Source organism: Chlorocebus sabaeus, chromosome X (genome assembly GCF_047675955.1).
Source record: "Chlorocebus sabaeus isolate Y175 chromosome X, mChlSab1.0.hap1, whole genome shotgun sequence".
In the NCBI taxonomy this organism is placed as follows: domain Eukaryota; kingdom Metazoa; phylum Chordata; class Mammalia; order Primates; family Cercopithecidae; genus Chlorocebus; species Chlorocebus sabaeus.
Window position 1 is genome coordinate 63182732 of NC_132933.1, and position 18382 is coordinate 63201113.

At 34.0% G+C, this 18382-nt stretch overlaps 1 pseudogene; it reads right to left on the reverse strand.

Moving 5' to 3' along the window:
- Positions 1-13471: 13471 nt before the first annotated feature.
- Positions 13472-13925, reverse strand: LOC103232305 (c-Myc-binding protein pseudogene; annotated as a pseudogene).
- Between the last annotated feature and the right edge of the window lie 4457 nt (positions 13926-18382).

Sequence of the window (18382 nt, forward strand, 5' to 3'; positions counted from 1 at the left end):
AATTTTTATTTTTTGGTATTATAGCACTTATAGACTAATATTAAAATAAATCCTAAAGTAGTTTTATTGTTTTATAAAGCTGTAGAAAATAAAAATATTTTGCCAATAGATGAACTAGGTGCAGTCCTCAAAAAACATTAGCAAAACAATGTTATTATATTTTCTCTAAAAAGAAATTGTGAAGGAATAGGTTGGTATAGAGATCTTATTTAGGAATACAGTCCTTTAGCAACTAATTTGCATATGATTCTTTGGATTCAACTGATGCTAGAATCTCTATTTTTAAAGAAATGGTTTTGCTTGAATTAAAATGATCCAAGACGCCAATTTGTGTTCACATATGTGAACAAATTTATATTCACCTTATTTCACAGGCTTAATTTCTCATATGACTATAAAGGATTATTCTGAGTCACATATCTCATAGGTTTCTTTCTCTTTTGATGTAATCTATTTTTGGTATATTATTAAACATTAGTAACAGTGTGACTATTTTCTCTTTTCCCTAAATATGCAATCCATTTTTCATCTGCAGTTCTTATTCACTCCCTCTTAACTCTAACAATAAGCAACTCATAAAATAACTGCAATTAAATTTTGTCAATCAATACGTTAGCATTCTCTTTAGCACTTGAATTATAACATAGATTATTGAAACAGAGACAACTTCTTTTCATACATCTGTCAGTGATCATTGGAAGTGAGGGTACTGGGTAATTTTATAACACCCTGATATTACCTAAAATAATAACTATTATTATGAAAGTGTGCTTAATTAAAAGATATGAAAGCTTTTTAAGTCATCTTAACCTAAAATCCAATAATTATAGAAGTCCAAAGCATAGACTTGTCATGTAAAAGTACTGGAATGAGGCAAAATTTATATATATATATATATATTTTTTTTTTTTTAGATTCTGAATACCTTCAAATAAGACATATGCAATTTTTCACTTGAAAGATCTTAAAAGCAATCAGAGAATGTTCTCTAAGGAGAGTGGGTATTGACCTGATATTCCAGGATGAGAGTACCTTTTGAATTTGAGGGATAAAAGGAGTAGATCATAGTTCAAGGATCAGGGGGCAAAGATAGGGTTGTCAGATATTTAGACAGTTAGACTATCAGACATTATCAGGAGAGAGAGACAACTTGTTTTTACACATCTGTCAGTGGTAACTGGAAGTGAGGTTAGTGGGCAATTATTTTACAACACCCTGATATTACCTAAAAGAACAACTATTATTATAAATGTGTGCTTAATTAAAAGCTATGGAACTTTTTATGTCACAGTAACCTTGAAATCACTGTGGAATGTTTTCATTTTCTTAATATGGAACTTAAAGTTCCATAATTTCCTTAATATCTGAATCAATTCTGACTCTGAACTCAAGGATAGTTTTGCTACACAAGTGGTGACCATACATAAGACCTGGTGGAAGCATTGTGGTTAGCATACCTTGTAGTGCTATTTGATAGTATCCCATGTAGAGAACGCACTCTGGCATTTGAAGTGTACTCTGACCACACCAGTAGTTGCTTGTCTATCAGATATTCACTCCATGGTTGCATATAAAACCATTTTCCCTAACTCCTGTTTTCTATAATTTTAAATCCCAGAGTCTACTTTCTGTTAATGAACTGAAGTAATCAGTATGCCATGGCTTAGAGAAGAATAAAAGTGCACATTTATGATATACAATGTTGTAAAGACAGCTATCTTTTCATCAAAACTCATGGTTCTTCTATAAAATTGTCATTGTGAAGTGGTTGCCCAGTCATAAACTACATGTATCAGATGCTTGTGGATATACAAAGGGCAATATAGTTAGTTCTTATGATAGAATATAAACAGAAGTGATAAGTGCCTCTTAAAGGCAAAGACGGTTAAAAGGCCAATGCATCTCCACTTTGCCTCTCTTTCCAAGTCAGCCAGCTTTAAAGAGAGGACTCAAAGGCCCTGAGGCATGCTGAAGCCACAAGATGAAAGAAGAATGAATCCTTAAACTTACGTATGCACTGTATCTGTCCATCTATTACGAACAAATATATTGGATTTGTATGTAAAAAGAAATAAATTATCTTTAGCTACGGACTTGAAATATTACTCCTGGCTGGCTTGTGGAAATAGCAAAGATAATAGAGAACACTGAATGAATTTCAGGCCTTATAAGAACATCTGAGTATGTTTGCACCCCAGAGAGTGGAAGATAAAACTGAGAAAGACTTCAAGCAACAGAGATTCATTAAGAATTTTTAGTTAAACAAAGGAACTCAGTTTTCCAAATAAGGATCATATTTAGGTGTTTCCTTTATCTATTCCAAACTACTCCTTCAGATGACAGTAAATTATAAGTCATCAAGCTGAGAGACATGCAAAGGAGCAAGAAAGCCACAAAATACATCAGAGTTGAGATTCACATCCAGGAAAAACTTTTTTATGTGGTTGTTGGTGTTTGGAATTGATTAGACTCAAATAGATGAGAAAGTCACTAAGGTTTTGAGAAAATACTTTTTTCTAAAATAATGGTAACAGTAAAACACAAATCAGTCTGTGCAACCCTTGAGGAGTATATCCTCCCACAAAGATGAGAAATGGGGATAATAGAAGACAAGGTACTTCCCACAGGGTCAAGCCAGGTGTCAATGAAAAAACAAATATATCAGATTACAAGATCAACACATGACTTTTACTATTGCCGTGACATCAATGAATAAGGCCCTTCAAATATTAATTTAAAATGAAGCTCCTTCATTCTGGATCTGGAGCAATTCCTGGTAGCTTCCAGTTCAAACTGTGTTGGCTGAAAGTTTTGTTCTCCAACTGACATACGAGTAGGATTTTAAATGGCAGAATCTGACATTATGAATAGATTTTTTGTCTTCTTCCTTTTATTTCTGAGATTTGTCAATCACAATTAGATGCAAAAATGTGTAAGTATTCAAGTAACTTCTAAAAATATCGGTTATAACCAATAGGATCACCAAATTTATTTGGCAACTTTTCATTGCTTCAAGATTAGCAGTCAAAAGTGACTTCGGAGTAGCTGTACAAAGACATTAGTGACTCTTACATTTATATTACCAGTCATCATCTTTCCAAGGAACTCCAGACACTTACATTCAACTTCATATTAGCTATTAAGAATCTTTAAAATGGCTATTTTTTCTGCCTAAAAGATTTTTCCCATAGATGACTATCCGCATAATAATTTTATATTATCCTTCATTGCTTTATTTTTTCCCATTTAGTACTCAATGATTTAAATATAATACATATTTTACTTATAAATATTATTTGTTTACAATACTCATTAATATGGTGTTCCATGAAGGTAAGTATTTCTGTCTGTTTGGTTCACTGGATAAACCCTGGTGCATAGAACAATGATTGACATGAAGTAGGCACTCAATAAATATTGCCTCTTTCAAGTTCCCACAGATCTCTGGTTCTATCCTCTGAGTAACAGTCTGCTCCTAATAGTTCTATTTCAAAACTAGATCAATTGTTCACATTTTCTACATATATATTTTCAAACCACATCAAAATAAGTACAATATCTGAACAAATTCAAACTTAAACATTTTAATTTTTCATTTAAAAATTTCTACCCAATTTTTATTTTGAAAATAACTAAAACTAAGAATGTCTCAATATTACTAATTGCTGTGGTTTTAATATGTCCTCCATAGTTTATGTATTGGAAGCTTAATCTCCAGTGCAACAACATTGAAATGTGGGACATTCATGGGGTCATTAGGCAGAACCCTCAGAAATGGATTAGTTATCAGGTGAGTGAGTTTGTGAACAAGTGATAAGTTTCACACCCTTTCTCTCTTGCTCCTGCACTCTCTTGCCATTTTGCCTTTCACCATAGAATGACACAGAAAAAAAGGTCCTTGCCCGATGTGAGCCCCTCACCCTTGGACTTTCAGTCTCCAGAGCTGTGAGAAATAAATCTGTTCTTTATCAATTATTCAGTCTCATGTTATATTATTAAATACCTATCAAAATGGCTATGTTTTGTTTTTAAAGTCACAATGTCAATACCAGTTAGACTGTAAAATAACTAGATTATGCATATATTTTTCTTTGTAATATAAAAGGACACACATACATTGCAAATTATTTTGACAATTTCTTATAAACTAAATATGCAATTTCCATATTATCCAAAAACAAAAGAAAATTATATTTACACAAAAATTTGTACACAAATGTTTATATCAGCTTTACTGTTAGTAGTACTGAGTTAACAAATCAGATATTTTTCAATGGATAAATGGTTAAATAATCTGTGGCACATGGGATATTACTCAACAATACAAAGAAATAATCTATTGAGGCATGCAACAACTTGATGGATCTCAAGTGAGTTAGGCTGAATTAAACAATAAAATCCCCCAGGGTTACGTACTGCATAATTAGATGATATTTTTAAAATGGTCAACTTATAAGCATGAAGAAATAATTTCAGTATCAATATTCTGGTTGTGTTATTTGACTCTAATTATGCAAAATGTTACAAATGAGGAAAACTGGCTGAAAAGTGTACAAGATCTCTCAGTATTATTTTTTATTATCAAATTTTAAGTTCTGGGATACACGTGCAGATTGTACAGGTTTGTTACATAGGTATACACAGGCCATGGTTGTTTGTTGTACCCATCAACCAGTCATCTACATTAGGTATTTCTCCTAATGCTATCTGTCCCCTAGCCCCCCACCTCGCAACAGGCCCCAGTGTGTGATGTTCCCCTCCCTGTTTCCATGTGTTCTCATTGTTCAACTCCCACTTATGAGTGAGAACATGTGGTGTTTGGTTTTCTGTTTTTGTGTTAGTTTGCTGAGAATGATGGTTTCCAGCTGCATCCATGTCCCTGCAAAGGACATGAACTCATCCTTTTTTATGGCTGCATAGTATTCCATGGTGTATATGTGCCACACTTTTATTATCTAGTCTAGCATTGATGGGCATTTGGGTTGGTTCCAAGTCTTTGCTATTGTGAACAGTTCTGCAGTAAACATACATGTGCCTGTGCCTTTATAGTAGAATGATTTATAATCCTTTGGGCATATACCCAGTAATGGGATTGCTGGGCAAATGGTATTTCTGGTTCTAAATCTTTGAGGAATCACCACGCTGTCTTTCACAATGGTTGAAATAATTTACACTCCCACCAACAGTGTAAAAGCATTCTTATTTCTCCACATCCTCTCCTCTGTTAAAATTTTTACTCTGAAGTAATTGTAAATTCACATGCAGTTTTTTTCTTGACTTTTTAATGATCACCATTCTAACTGACATGAGATAGTATCTCACTGTGGTTTTGATTTGCATTTCTCTAATGACCAGTGATGATGACCTTTTTTTCATACGTTTCTTGGCCACATAAATGTCTTCTTTTGAGAAGTGTCTGTACATTTCCTTTGCCCACTTTTTGATGAGGTTATTTTTTCTTGTACATTGTTTTTTTGTAGATTCTGGATATTTGCCCTTTCTCAGATAGATAGATTGCAAAAATTTTCTCCCCATCTGTAGGTTGCCTGTTCACTCTGATAAAAGTTTCTTTTGCTGTGGAGAAGCTCTTTAGTTTAACTAGATCCCATTTGTCAGTTTTGGCTTCTGTTGCCATTGCGTTTGGTGTTTTAGTCATGAAGTCTTTACCTATGCCTATGTCCTGAATGGCATTGCCTAGGTTTTATTCTAGTGTTTTTATGATTTGGGGTCTTACGTTTAAGTCTTTAATCCATCTTGAGTTAATTTTTGTATAAGGTGTAGGGAAGGGATCCAGTTTCAGTTTTCTGCATATGGCTAGCCAATTTTCCCAACATTCCATGCTCATGGATAGGAAGAAGCAATATCATGAAAATGGCCATACCGCCCCAAGTAATTTATAGATTCAATGCTATCTCCATCAAGCTACCATAGCCTTTCTTCACAGAATTAGAAAAAAACTACTTTAAATTTCACATGGAACAACAACAACAAAAACAGCCCACATAGCCAAGATAATCCTAAGCAAAAAGAACAAAGCTGGGAGCATCATGCTACCTGACTTCAAGCTATACTACCAGGCTACAGTAACCAAAACAGCAAGGTACTGGTACCAAAACAGATATATAGACCAACAGAACAGAACAGAGGCCTCAGAAATAATACCATATATCTACAACCATCTGATCTTTGACAAACCTGACAAAAACAAGCAATGGGGAAAAGATTGCCTATTTAATAAATGGTGTTGTATTATTTTTTAAAAACTGGATGTGAATTTATAACCACTCCAAAGTGAAAATTTTAATTAAAAATACTATGAGCAAGGGGAAAGCTATATAAAATATAAGTGTGAATAGAATATATGATGTAATGACTGTGAAGTGGATTTAGTAAAAGATAGGTTATTGGAGGAAAGCAGCTTTGGAACAAAGCCAAAATAAAAATTAGCAAGTGCAGATAAATTCTGAGGTGGTATATGTTAAAAGACAAGGTTGAAGTAATGGAGTCAGAAATGTGTAAGCCACAATGTACAAAGAAGACATGAGTTTCTCTTCTAATAATTTTCAGAGTAACCAAAGTTAATTAATGGAGCTTTCTGAAAACTACACAGAGTGGGTAACAGTGAAATGTCAATCTAAATCATAATAACTTATTAAACTGAATGACTTGAGGAAAATTATATTTGAGTCAGTTTATACTAGCTGTATTTAAAATATCAGCTTATGTACCTGGCATGACATTCTGGATAAAGTGTAATAAACATTTTCAACTGGTTGATCCTCCTTCTGTTTACTCTGTTTTATTTGCTTTATTTTCTAAAAGAAATAAAATCAGCATGTATATTCTCAGGTACCTATTTGAAAATCTGAGACTTATATTAAAGCTTCTTAAGGTTTAAATGATAAAATTTTCATTTGACTTTCAAAATAATAGTCCATAAATATATACACCTACTGTGTACCCACAAAAATTAAAATTAAAAATATATATTTAAAAGAGGAATTTTAAATTATATTTCTTCTTATTTTTATTCTTTTTCTTAAAACTTTAATTTATACTAGAGGTGGAGTCTCACTATATTACCCAGGCTGGTCTCAAACTCGGGCTCAAGCAATCATCCTGCTTCAGCCTCCCAAATTGCTGGGATTACAGACATGAGCCACTGGGTCCAGCTATATTTCTTTTCTAAAAAATATCATAAACCTTAAAAAGAATTCTGGATAAAGCAAAGTCAAATATCTACCTTCTATTTATCATTTAAGTGCTCCATTTAGAATTAAAAATACTTTATTAAATGATATAAAGTAAATTACAGCCTAGATTTTACCAACTATGAAGAATAAATGCATATCAACTTACTTTCAGCAGAAATGTTTGTCAGCAATCATGAATTCTCATGCTTACCTTTTTATATATTAATGCAATTTTCATGTGATCAAAAAGTATAAGCAAAAACTGAAGCAAAACTTCATAGAAATTTCATTGCATTCTTCACCCTTGTCACATTTTTTTTTCACTAAAATAAATATTTTTTGGAAATATATGTGAGTATTATAATTTTTATATTGTGGATGTACCTACTAACAATTCTAACTGGATCATTATTTACTGAGTCAAAAATGACCAAAGTTAATGTACCAATATTGCAATCTCTCTCACTGGATGGATTGTGCTTGTAATGAGCCCTAACTGAATTTTATTCATCTTTTGGGGGTTTGAAATTTCCAAATGAAAAATAATTACAAGATTGTGTGTTATTTTAACCCTTTTTTCATTATTGTTGCTAATTAAGAAGGCTATATATAGATATTTTAAATCATCTGGACTTGAACAGTCATTTATATGTCAGATTATTTTTAGTTTGCAATAAAAAAGGAAAAGAAAGAAATTACATGTTTCAAATTCTGTGGGTATATGCAAAAACAGAAACTTTTAGGCTGTATCCAAGGCAATTGCAACAAAGACAAAAATTGACAGTTGGAACCTAATTAAACCAAAGAGCTTCTGCACAACAAAATAAACTGTCAACAGAGTAACCAGAAAATCTACAGAATTGGAGAAAATTCAAAAACTATGCATCCAACAAAGGTCTAATAATCAGAATCTATAAGAAACTTAGAGTCGAACAAGCAAAATCAAATAACTCCATTAAAAGTGGGCAGCAGACATGAAGAGATACATCTCAAAAGAAGACAGACATACAAGCAGCCAACAAACATGAAAAATACTCAACATCATTAATCATCAGAGAGATGTAAACCAAAACCACAATGAGATACCATCTCACACGAATCAGAATGGCTACTTTAAAAAGTCAAAAAACAGCAGATGCTGATGATGTTGGTGAGGCTATAAAGAAAAGCAAACGCTTACATACTGTTGGTAGGAATGTAAATTAATTCACCTACTGTGAAAAGCAATTTGCAGATTTCCCCAAGAACATAAAACACAACCGTGATTTGACCAAGCAATCCCAATACTGGGTAAACATCCAAAAGAAAATAAGTAATTATACCAAAAAAGAAAACACATGCACTCTTATGTTCATCACAGCACTATTCACAGTAACAAAGACATTGAATCAAACTAGGTGTCCATGAATGGTGGGCTGGATTTTTTTTTTTTTTTTTAATGTGGTATATTTAGATTGTGGAATACTATGCAACCGTAGAAATGAAATCACATCAATTGCAGCAACATGAATGCAGCTGGAGGTCATAATCTTAAGCAAATTAATACAGTAACAGAAAATCCAATACAGCATATTATCACTTATAAGTGGGAGCTGAACTTTGGGTACTCATGCACAAAAAGATGGCAGCAATACACACTGCAGACTACTAGAGTGGGAAGAGAGGAAGGAGGCAAGTGTTGAAAAACAATCTATTGGGTACTATGCTCAGTACCTGGGTGATGGGATCTATTGTACCACCAACCTCAGCATCATGTAATATTCCCAGGTAACAAACCTACACATGTACCCCCTGAATCTAAAATGAAAGTTTGAAATTATTTTTAAAAAACTTAGCTTGTTATAATGTACTGAAACGATTTTATCCCACTTTTATAATTATGCCTATATTATCAAAAATTCACAGAGATGTGTATTCAAGTATATTTTAGATTGCTCAGTAAATTATATTTCCAAATGATCTGTCCCTACAAAATGTAGGAATATTTTTGATCAAAAATGACATCCAATAGGAAGTAGAAATTAGTTTTTATTTAATTTGATTTAGCAGCATAAAGCATCTTGACAATTTAGATTGTTTCTTCTACTGGAATGTTAAAGAAAATATAGGAATGCCTACCATAAAGTCTACTTTGCATATATCAAATATAATTTTTAAAAATCTCTTAATGCTTATAGCATTCTTCTATAGAGGGAAAGAGAGATTGTTTTTCCTTTCATAACATATGAAGCAGAGTTAAATAGGCATTATACGTTCTGTCTAGACATTGAAAAAAGAAAGTGGCAGAACTGCTAGAGCGAAGATTTGCATTCACCTTAAGTCTTACTGAGAAGTGCAAACAAATATTGTACAACAACTACATTTAATACTTCAGTTAAATTTCCAGATATAGGTCAAATTTTATCAATTTTATTTTAGCAGAATATGAACCAGGCTAAATTATCTTTGTTACACATCTGTTTACAGTCTAATATATGACAAACAATTTTCTAAGCTTTGTTTTAAATGTAATTATTCAAGAAATAAATGGTGCTATCATTTTCCAAAAACATACTCCATGTTCCAAGTGAGATGTATTCCATACCTACATCTCTATTGAATTAAATGAGTAAATGAAGGGAAAAAATAGTTAGGTATGGTTAGTTTTAATATATTCCTCATTTAACTTGAATGTAATAATATAAATTTCATAAGCATAGAGTCTGGTTACATAGCAAAGTAATTAACAGCAGGGACTTATTAGCTCTGATCCTTCATTCAAATTGCTTAAATTATCTGTACTTAAGTATTCTCATGTATAAAATTGGAATCAAATCAGAATAAGAATAACATTGCAGGATTGCCATGAAGATTAAATGAGCATCGGCATCAAAGGTTTGTTAACCTAGGGCCTCTCAGATACTAACTACGGTATCAACCTTAGTTTTAATAATTTATTTTTTAGAAACTAATTTTACATATTTAAAATTAAAGTAACTCTTGACTTATTAAATAATAATTTTTCACACTGTGGCTATTAAGGCTAACATTTTTATTGTGACTAAATTTGTATTACACTTCTGAACAAACATATATTACTATAAGACATTGGGTGTGATGCATGATATTATGTTAACTTGACATGTCCGTAGGATGTAGACATCTGATTAAACGTTACTTCTGGATGTGTCTGTGAAGGTGTTTCTGAAAGCGGTAAGCATTTTAATTGGTTAACTGAGTCAAGCAGATGGATCTCCCCATTGCATGGGCATCATCCAATCCTTTGAGAGTCTGAATAAAACAAAAAGGCAAAAGTTAAAGAAGGTTGAATCCTTCCTTCCTCTGCCACAATGCTTGAGCTGGAATGACAGTCTTCTGTCCTGGAACTACTGGTTCTCAAGCCTTCACACTTTAGACTAAGACCTAAACCGTCAGTCCTTAAACTCTAAGGCCTTTTAACTAGACAGGCTTCTCTGAGTCTCTGGCATGCAGAGGACATAGCATGAGAATTTTCATCCTCCATAATTATGTGAAACAATGTCTTATAACAAATCTAATTTACCTATCTAGCTAGCCAGCTATGCTACAGATTCAATTTTTCTGGAAAACCCCGAAAAATGCAGATTTTGGTACTGGGAGTATTCTAGAGGAAAAAAAAAATCTAAACATGCATTTCTGTATTAGATCTAGAGTTTCTGGAATTGGCTTCCCAATCTGATATAATTTAGATATTCCATTGACCCTATTTTCAGTAGTAGAGAGAGCACTGATAGTCCACAGCATGAATTGGTAAGACATACAAAATATTTGTATTGGATACTCTTGATTGACCACTTATAAGAAACAAGAAGTTTGATAACTATGTTTATAATACTTTTGAACATTTATAGAAAAGTGAGAAATATGATAAAGTCTGTTAGTTGCTCAAATGTCACTGGTTTAATGTGGTTAAATATATTTATGTATATATTTATATATTATATATGTTTATAGGTATATATATGTACTATATATGTATATATGTTTATAAGCATATATTTATATATGCATATAGGTATATATTTATATATAATATATATCCATATGTATATATATATAAAATGATATATATTAAATATATATCAGGCATTTGAATATATATTTATATTTAATATATCACATATATGGTATACTAATATATATCACATATATCGAATCCCTGAAATATACATAAACATATTATGTATATTAAGCATATCTATATTTATATATGCCACCTCAAGTGCTGCATAAATGACTTGAAAGTTTCTATGTGTGTCTTGAAAGAAACTTTTATCTTCTATAGCCACAGAGCTGATGTTGCTGAAAATCAAACTCAGAAACTCATCCTGCAATTGTCTGAATTACAATTCAAGTTGAACTCCCGACCAGCTTCTCAGGGTGTCTAGTGTAAAAGCAGAAAAAAAAGTTTGATTGGGGAAAAAATGGCATCTTGTAAGTTGGAATGGGGACACGTGGAATGAGTGATTATACTGGGAAAACTGAGCTTCTAAATTCTGATGACAGTTTTGTCAGTGCAACAGTTCTTCCCAACCGCAGCATCAGCGGCCTCCCTACTCCAAGCAGAAGCGGTATCTCCATGCTTAATGAAAGCCATCTCTCCTCTGCAAGTGGCAACATCATCCACACCCCCAGTGGTATCAGCCTTTCCACCCCTGGATGAGTGGATTAACTCTGCATTACTTGGAAAAAAAAAAAAAAACAGTAATTACCTCCCCTGAGACAATTGCCACACCAGACAATGCTGATTCTCTTCATGATTCATCTATTTTACCCTTATTTTCTCATAGGCCTGTAACTGGACTCAGGTACCACCAGGCCACTGATGACGAGGTACAAAGTGTGACCAATGAGGAGGTGTGCTGCACTTCCAGAAACTACTTGACATTTCTAATTAATACAGACATAAATCAGTGAATATGTGTGGAAATAAATATGGAGGTTATGGGATAATGGTGGAAGTGACATAAATTGGATTAAGCAAAATTTATTAACATAGACTCACTTAACAGAGCTTCTGCATTTAATGTTGCAGTTCAGGGAGGTAAAAATTACTCTAGCAGTTTTTTTTTTTTTTTTTTTTTTTTTTTTTTTTATGATTGACTGAGACAGGGACCAAAATGTTGCCCATTTTGAGTGAACTGGAAACGCCTGACCTCCTTTGGTGTAATGTAGAAAAGGGGATTAAGAGGCTTAGAGAAAATTGAATGTTAGAGTGGATTTTTCATTTAGTACTTACTCACCTACACCGGGATAGCCCAGAAGTTATACCTTTCACCACTACTTCGAGAAATAAATTTTTGGGGAAACTCCACTATCTATGAAGAGCTCTGTGATTGCTTTTCTCTGCGGGATAGATCTTACAATGGGAACTACAGCCATTCAATTAGAAAAACTAAATGCAATGGGAGTATATGTATTCCAGAGGCACAAGGGTGAAGTGTTGGCAATCAACCACCAAAGGCAGGGTTGTCATGGTTACCCTAATGGACAGCAAAGTAAAAGCAGCAGTCAGAATGGTCTGACTGATGTACACCTATGTCATTGGCTAGTCAATCACGATATTTGAAAAGTGAAATAGAAAGGAAGCCTACTATCTTCTTACCTGATTTATATAAGAAGGAAAGTTGTAGGTTAATTGAACAAAAGTCTAAGTTGCATCATTAAAGTGTAGAATCACAGCCCCTCAATCAGTTTCCAGAACTGGGCCAGTTTACAGACCCAGAATCCCTTATAGAATTAAAAGGCTATATCTTCTCCAGGAAGGACCCTGATACACTATAATTTATGTTGTTAATATTTCTCTAAACCTTCCCTATCGGGACTCAATATTTCAGCAGCAGAGAACAACACTGAGTTCTCAATATACCTCCATTTCCCAGAGTGATCAGCCAATGGTACCTAGTAACATGTCGATTACATTAGGCCACCTCAGTCATGGAAAGGGAAATATTTTGTTCATATTGGAGTAGGCAGTTACTACAGTTTATAATTTGCCTTTCCTGCGTGCAATGCTTTTGTCTAAACTACCATCTGTGGGCTTATAGAATGTTTGATCCACCATTATAACATTCCACACAGCATTGCCTCTTATAAAGAAACTCACTTCATAGAAAACGAACAGTGACAATAGGCCCATGTTATTCACCATCCTGAAGCAGCTAGCTTGATAAAATAGATAAGTGTCCTTTTGAAGACACAGTTACAGTACCAGCTGGGTATGAAGACTTTGCAGGGGTGGGGCAAGGTTTTCCAGAAGGCTTTATATGTTCTCCATCAGTTCTATAGCATCTGTTCAGAGAAGATTATATACTATACAAACTATTCAAGTCATACAAAACCATTTTTCATTGTCTTTTCAACTGAGAAGAATACTATTCCGCACGCTTCTTCTCCTGAGGTGGTTCATACTGAGCAAGCTTTGCTTTCAGTTTTTTATTTACTTCTACAATAGCTTCAGATTTCTTTTTCATTTCGGTCAGTTCTAGGCGAAGCAGCTCTATTTCTGGATTCTCTGGGGTAGCAGCTCCTAAGCGATGCTTTAAAAAAATCCAAAGCACTGTTAGGTTTCTCTGGTTCTTTATATAAGGCTACCAACACCTTGGTCAGCGTGTCCAGCACCCTCAACTTCTCCAAGTAACTCTGGAACTGCTCACGCTTCGAGTCGGCGGCTTTGTAATAGGCCATAGTGACAGCGGCAGCGGCGTAGCTGGCGCCCGACACCGAGAATTGAGGGTTTTAATTGTCATGAGTATTTTCTTAGGTTTTTAAGAATGCATTTGTGTGTGTGTATGTTCATGTGCATATACACAGCAAATATATGTGTTTTCTTCCCTCTCTTTTGTCTTATCATGTAACATAAGATGAATATACTTTATGTAAAAGTTTCTAAGTGTTGTTCATTTTACATCATAACATTTAAGCTAAGGAATATCAGGAAAAGTAAACATCACTCAAAGATTTTACCTCTTCTTCTGGGGAAGAAGTTAGTGCATTTTTCAATATATTCAGGATAATTGCACTATGTTAGGCAGAATTATGATATTGTTATTGTCTTTATTTGAAGATTAAATATAGTTTGAGATGGATGTGGGTATCAAGTTGACAAGGGGTGGACTTCTAATAGTTAATTTTATGTGTCAACTTGACATGGCCATGAATGTTCAGATACATGGTTAAAAACTTTTTTCGTGTTTATTTATAATAGTGTTTCTGTAAAGTGATTAGCATTTGAATTGATGAACTAAATGAAATACACGGCCCTTCCAAATATGTGTGGGCATCATCCAATCCATTGAGCACCTGAATAGAACAAAAAAAATGGAGGAAGCTTGGATTATCCTTCCCTCTGCCAGACTGCTTGAGCTACACCATCAATCTGCCACCTTCAGCGCTACTGGTTCCTAAGCCTTCAGATTAGCCTGGAATCTACATCATTGACCCTCCAGCTCTCCGGCCTTTGAGCTATGCCACTGGCTTTCCTGTGTCTACAGCTTGCAAACAGCATATCACAAGATTTCTCAGCCTCTATAATTGTGTGAGATAGTACCTTATAACAAATCCCTCTCTATTAGTTCTGTTTCTCTGAAGAACACTGACGAATACTCTGTGCTTTGAGATTTCAAGGTGTTTCTTTCAACATATTTGCTAGGAGAAAAGGAATTTTAACTGATTATGAGCCTTTCATGGTGGCATTTAATATCCTTCTTTACCGTTCCTATTTTGAATAAGATCATTGCTTTAACGAGACTGTTTCTAACTCCTGAAATAACTATAGGATGTATGTACACTCAAATTTTTTAGCGTAAAGAAAAAATTGCCCACTATAGCATATTGCTTTTCATGACATGAAATCATTCTCTTTCTCTCTCTGCTCCTTCCAAAGCATCTTTCAATGTTTCAGAGTGTTTTCCTTTTATAGGAAAAGAAAGAGGCTTCTTATGAGAAATTATCACACCTACCATACTCCTATTATGTAATCATGCCATCAGAATCTAGCTTTCTGTTTTTTAATCTGAATAATGGTACAAAAAAAAGTTACACTGCTATTACAGTCATATTAATTATCCCCCTTTTAAAATAAAATGCACACATATTTTTCAAAATATCTTGCACCCCATAGTTCAGATTTTAATGTTCCACTTTTCAAAGTTTTTCAGCTCACCCATCTTCTAGACATCCATATACAAATTCACCTTAGTGTGACTTTTTCATGTTTTTTCACAGAAGTGTAGTTCCATTTTGTTTCAGTTCTATTGTTTTGTCTTCCACATTCTTTGCTCACCTTTATCCTATATTGGTTTACCACTCTCGATTGTACTTATACATTTTATTGTCTATGTTTTCAACTAAACTGTGCTCCTTAAGCTCAAAGGAGAATACTTGTTCATCAATTTCTCTAGTTCTTCATAACACACATTTTGATAATTTCATTAAAGATAAATTGTCAAGTTTGAAAGTGAAACTTATAAAAGGACACATATTTTCCCATATAGATATGTCAACCATTACAGTAATACTCAGAGTTCCAAAATATGAACGAAAGCACAATTTGCAATGTCATTTTCTAATCACTTGAGCCCAGAGGGGAAGAATGGTAGGGTCCTCAGGTAAAGAGTAACATTGAAAGTTTCATTTTATTGCCTCATGTATTTGCCAAAATGTCAGGTTTTCTAAAAGGTAAGCTAAAATGGTATATGTGATAAAAGCACTTTCTATCTACAAAATTTAATGAACAAATATTTAGGATGTCCCCTAATAAAAATCTGGCACTTCACAGGCAGCCCTATCAAACATAGCAGCTACACAGTGTGAAAGAAATGTCCACACAACAAAACTTCCTGACTTGGTTGTAAATCATTGATAAAGAGCTTGACCTTATGTTACCAATAGTTTAACCAAATAAAAATGGAAAAATCATTATTGTTGTAGTTGTCTAGTAACAGTCTCACAAAGAAAAACTGCTTAATCTCCATTGAATTACTTGGAAAATCTCCACACATTGGGCAAATTTCAACAAAATTTGGGGTACAAAGTTAGTTTATTTCAGAAGTCATTTTCCATTGTAGGATGAAGATATGCACTTAAAATGTGTTTACAATATATTCATCACAGTTAAACTTTTATTTTTTTAATGTGGAGAATTGAGAAAGGTTTTTTATATATATATTTATATATATATAGAATATATATATTTATATATATATAGAATATATATATTTATATATATATAGAATATATATATAATATTTATTTATTCAAAGCTCAAGGGGGAGTTAGAATAATTCTGACACATAGTTCAAACTTGAAGTCATATGCTGAAGTTTACTATATATTCATATATAAAATATATAGAGAGATGTATATTCATATCTATCTGTATATGTATATTCCAGCCTCCAGCTGGAGCTATGTATAGAGAGAGCTTGGGTGCTTCCAGCTGTATATATAGCTCAAGATATTGGAGACTGGAAGCCCAAGAGTATAATGCTGGCATCTGGTGAGAGGTCATCTTGTCAAAGATGGAAGGCAGAAGTGAGCATGTGAGATAATGAAAAAAAATGGGGCAAACTTATCTTTTTATTAGGAATCCATTCCCATGATAACAGCATTAATCCATTCATGAGAGCAGAACCCTCATAACCTAATCACTTATCAAAGGCTCAACCTCTTAATACCATTACAATGAGGATGAAATTTCCAAGACATAAAATTTGAGGGCCACATTGAAACCATAGCATTCCACCCCTGTCATCCAAAATTTTCATTCTTCTCACATTACAAAATAAATGTATTTCATATCAATAATTCCAAAAGTTTGACTCATTCTACTGTTAATTCAAAAGTCAAAAGTTAAAAGTCTTATCTAAATTAGAAATGGGTGATACTCAAAACATGATTCATCCCAAGCCAAAATCTTCCACCTGTGAACCAGTGAAACCAAAACTAGTTATTCATTTTCAAAATACAATGTTGGAACAGGCATAAAATAGACATTCCTTATATAAAGGGGGGAATATATAAGAAAAATGGGTAACTGGTACCACGTAATTCTAAAACCAAACAGAAGAAATAACATTAAGTCTTAAAGCTGGAGAATAATTTCTGTGGACTACATGTTCTGCTTTCTAGATACACTGGAGTAGAGGTTGGGCTCCCAAGACTTCAGGCAGCCCTGCCTCCTTTGCTTTGCTGGGCTCAGCCTATGCTTCATCTCTTTCAAGTTGGAGTCTCATGCCTGCAGCGCTTTTCCAGGATAGGGTTGCACACTGGTGACCTTACAGTGGTCTTGGGAGTAGCCCCACTTCCACTGCTTCATTAGGTAACATCCTGGTAGAGACTAGTGACTCCACTGCTGAAGCAGGATTCTGTCCTGAACCTCTGGCTATCTTGTACATCCTTTAAATTCTAGATGGAGGAAACTATATCCCCACAGCTCTTATGTTCTGCAAGCCTGCAGACTTAAAGCAATATGGATGCTATCAATGATTAAAGCCTGTATCTTCCAAAGCAGCAGCCAGAGTGGCCCCAGTGCTCTCTTGAGCTGCAGGTAGAGAAGTTGAAGAGTACTCAGTGGCATGCAAGGATCAGAGACCTGAGGAAGGTCCGGGTAGTGAGTTCAGGGAAGGTGCCCCAGGCCTTCAGTGTTCTGGCAGTCCTCCCAAACCATTCGTCTCTCCTAGAGCTCTGGGTCTGTGCTGGGAAGGACAATTTTGAAGATATTTGAAATGCTTCTGGGATCTTTCTCCCATTGTCTTGATAAATGCTACATGGCTCCTTTCTACTTATTACAATCTCTTTAGCAAATGGTTGCTTGGCTGCGCACTTACTATTCACTCCTGAATAAGTTTACTCATTCTTTGAATTGGCAAGCTGCAAAATTTCCAAGTATTTTCCTTTGGTTTCCCTTTTAATTATAAATTTTATTTTTAATTCATTTTTTTAGATCTCACTGTATATGATTAAAAGTCGCCATGAAGCAGCCTAAATTGTTGCTGTTTAGATATTTCTCCTGCCAGATACCCTAGTTCATCAATCTTAAGGTCTGCCTTTCAGAAAGTCCTCAGGCATGGACACAATTCAGCAAGGTCATTTCTACTGAATAACAAAGAGGACCTTTATTCTAATTTCCAATACCTTGTGCCTTATTTACGTTTGAGACATGATAAGAA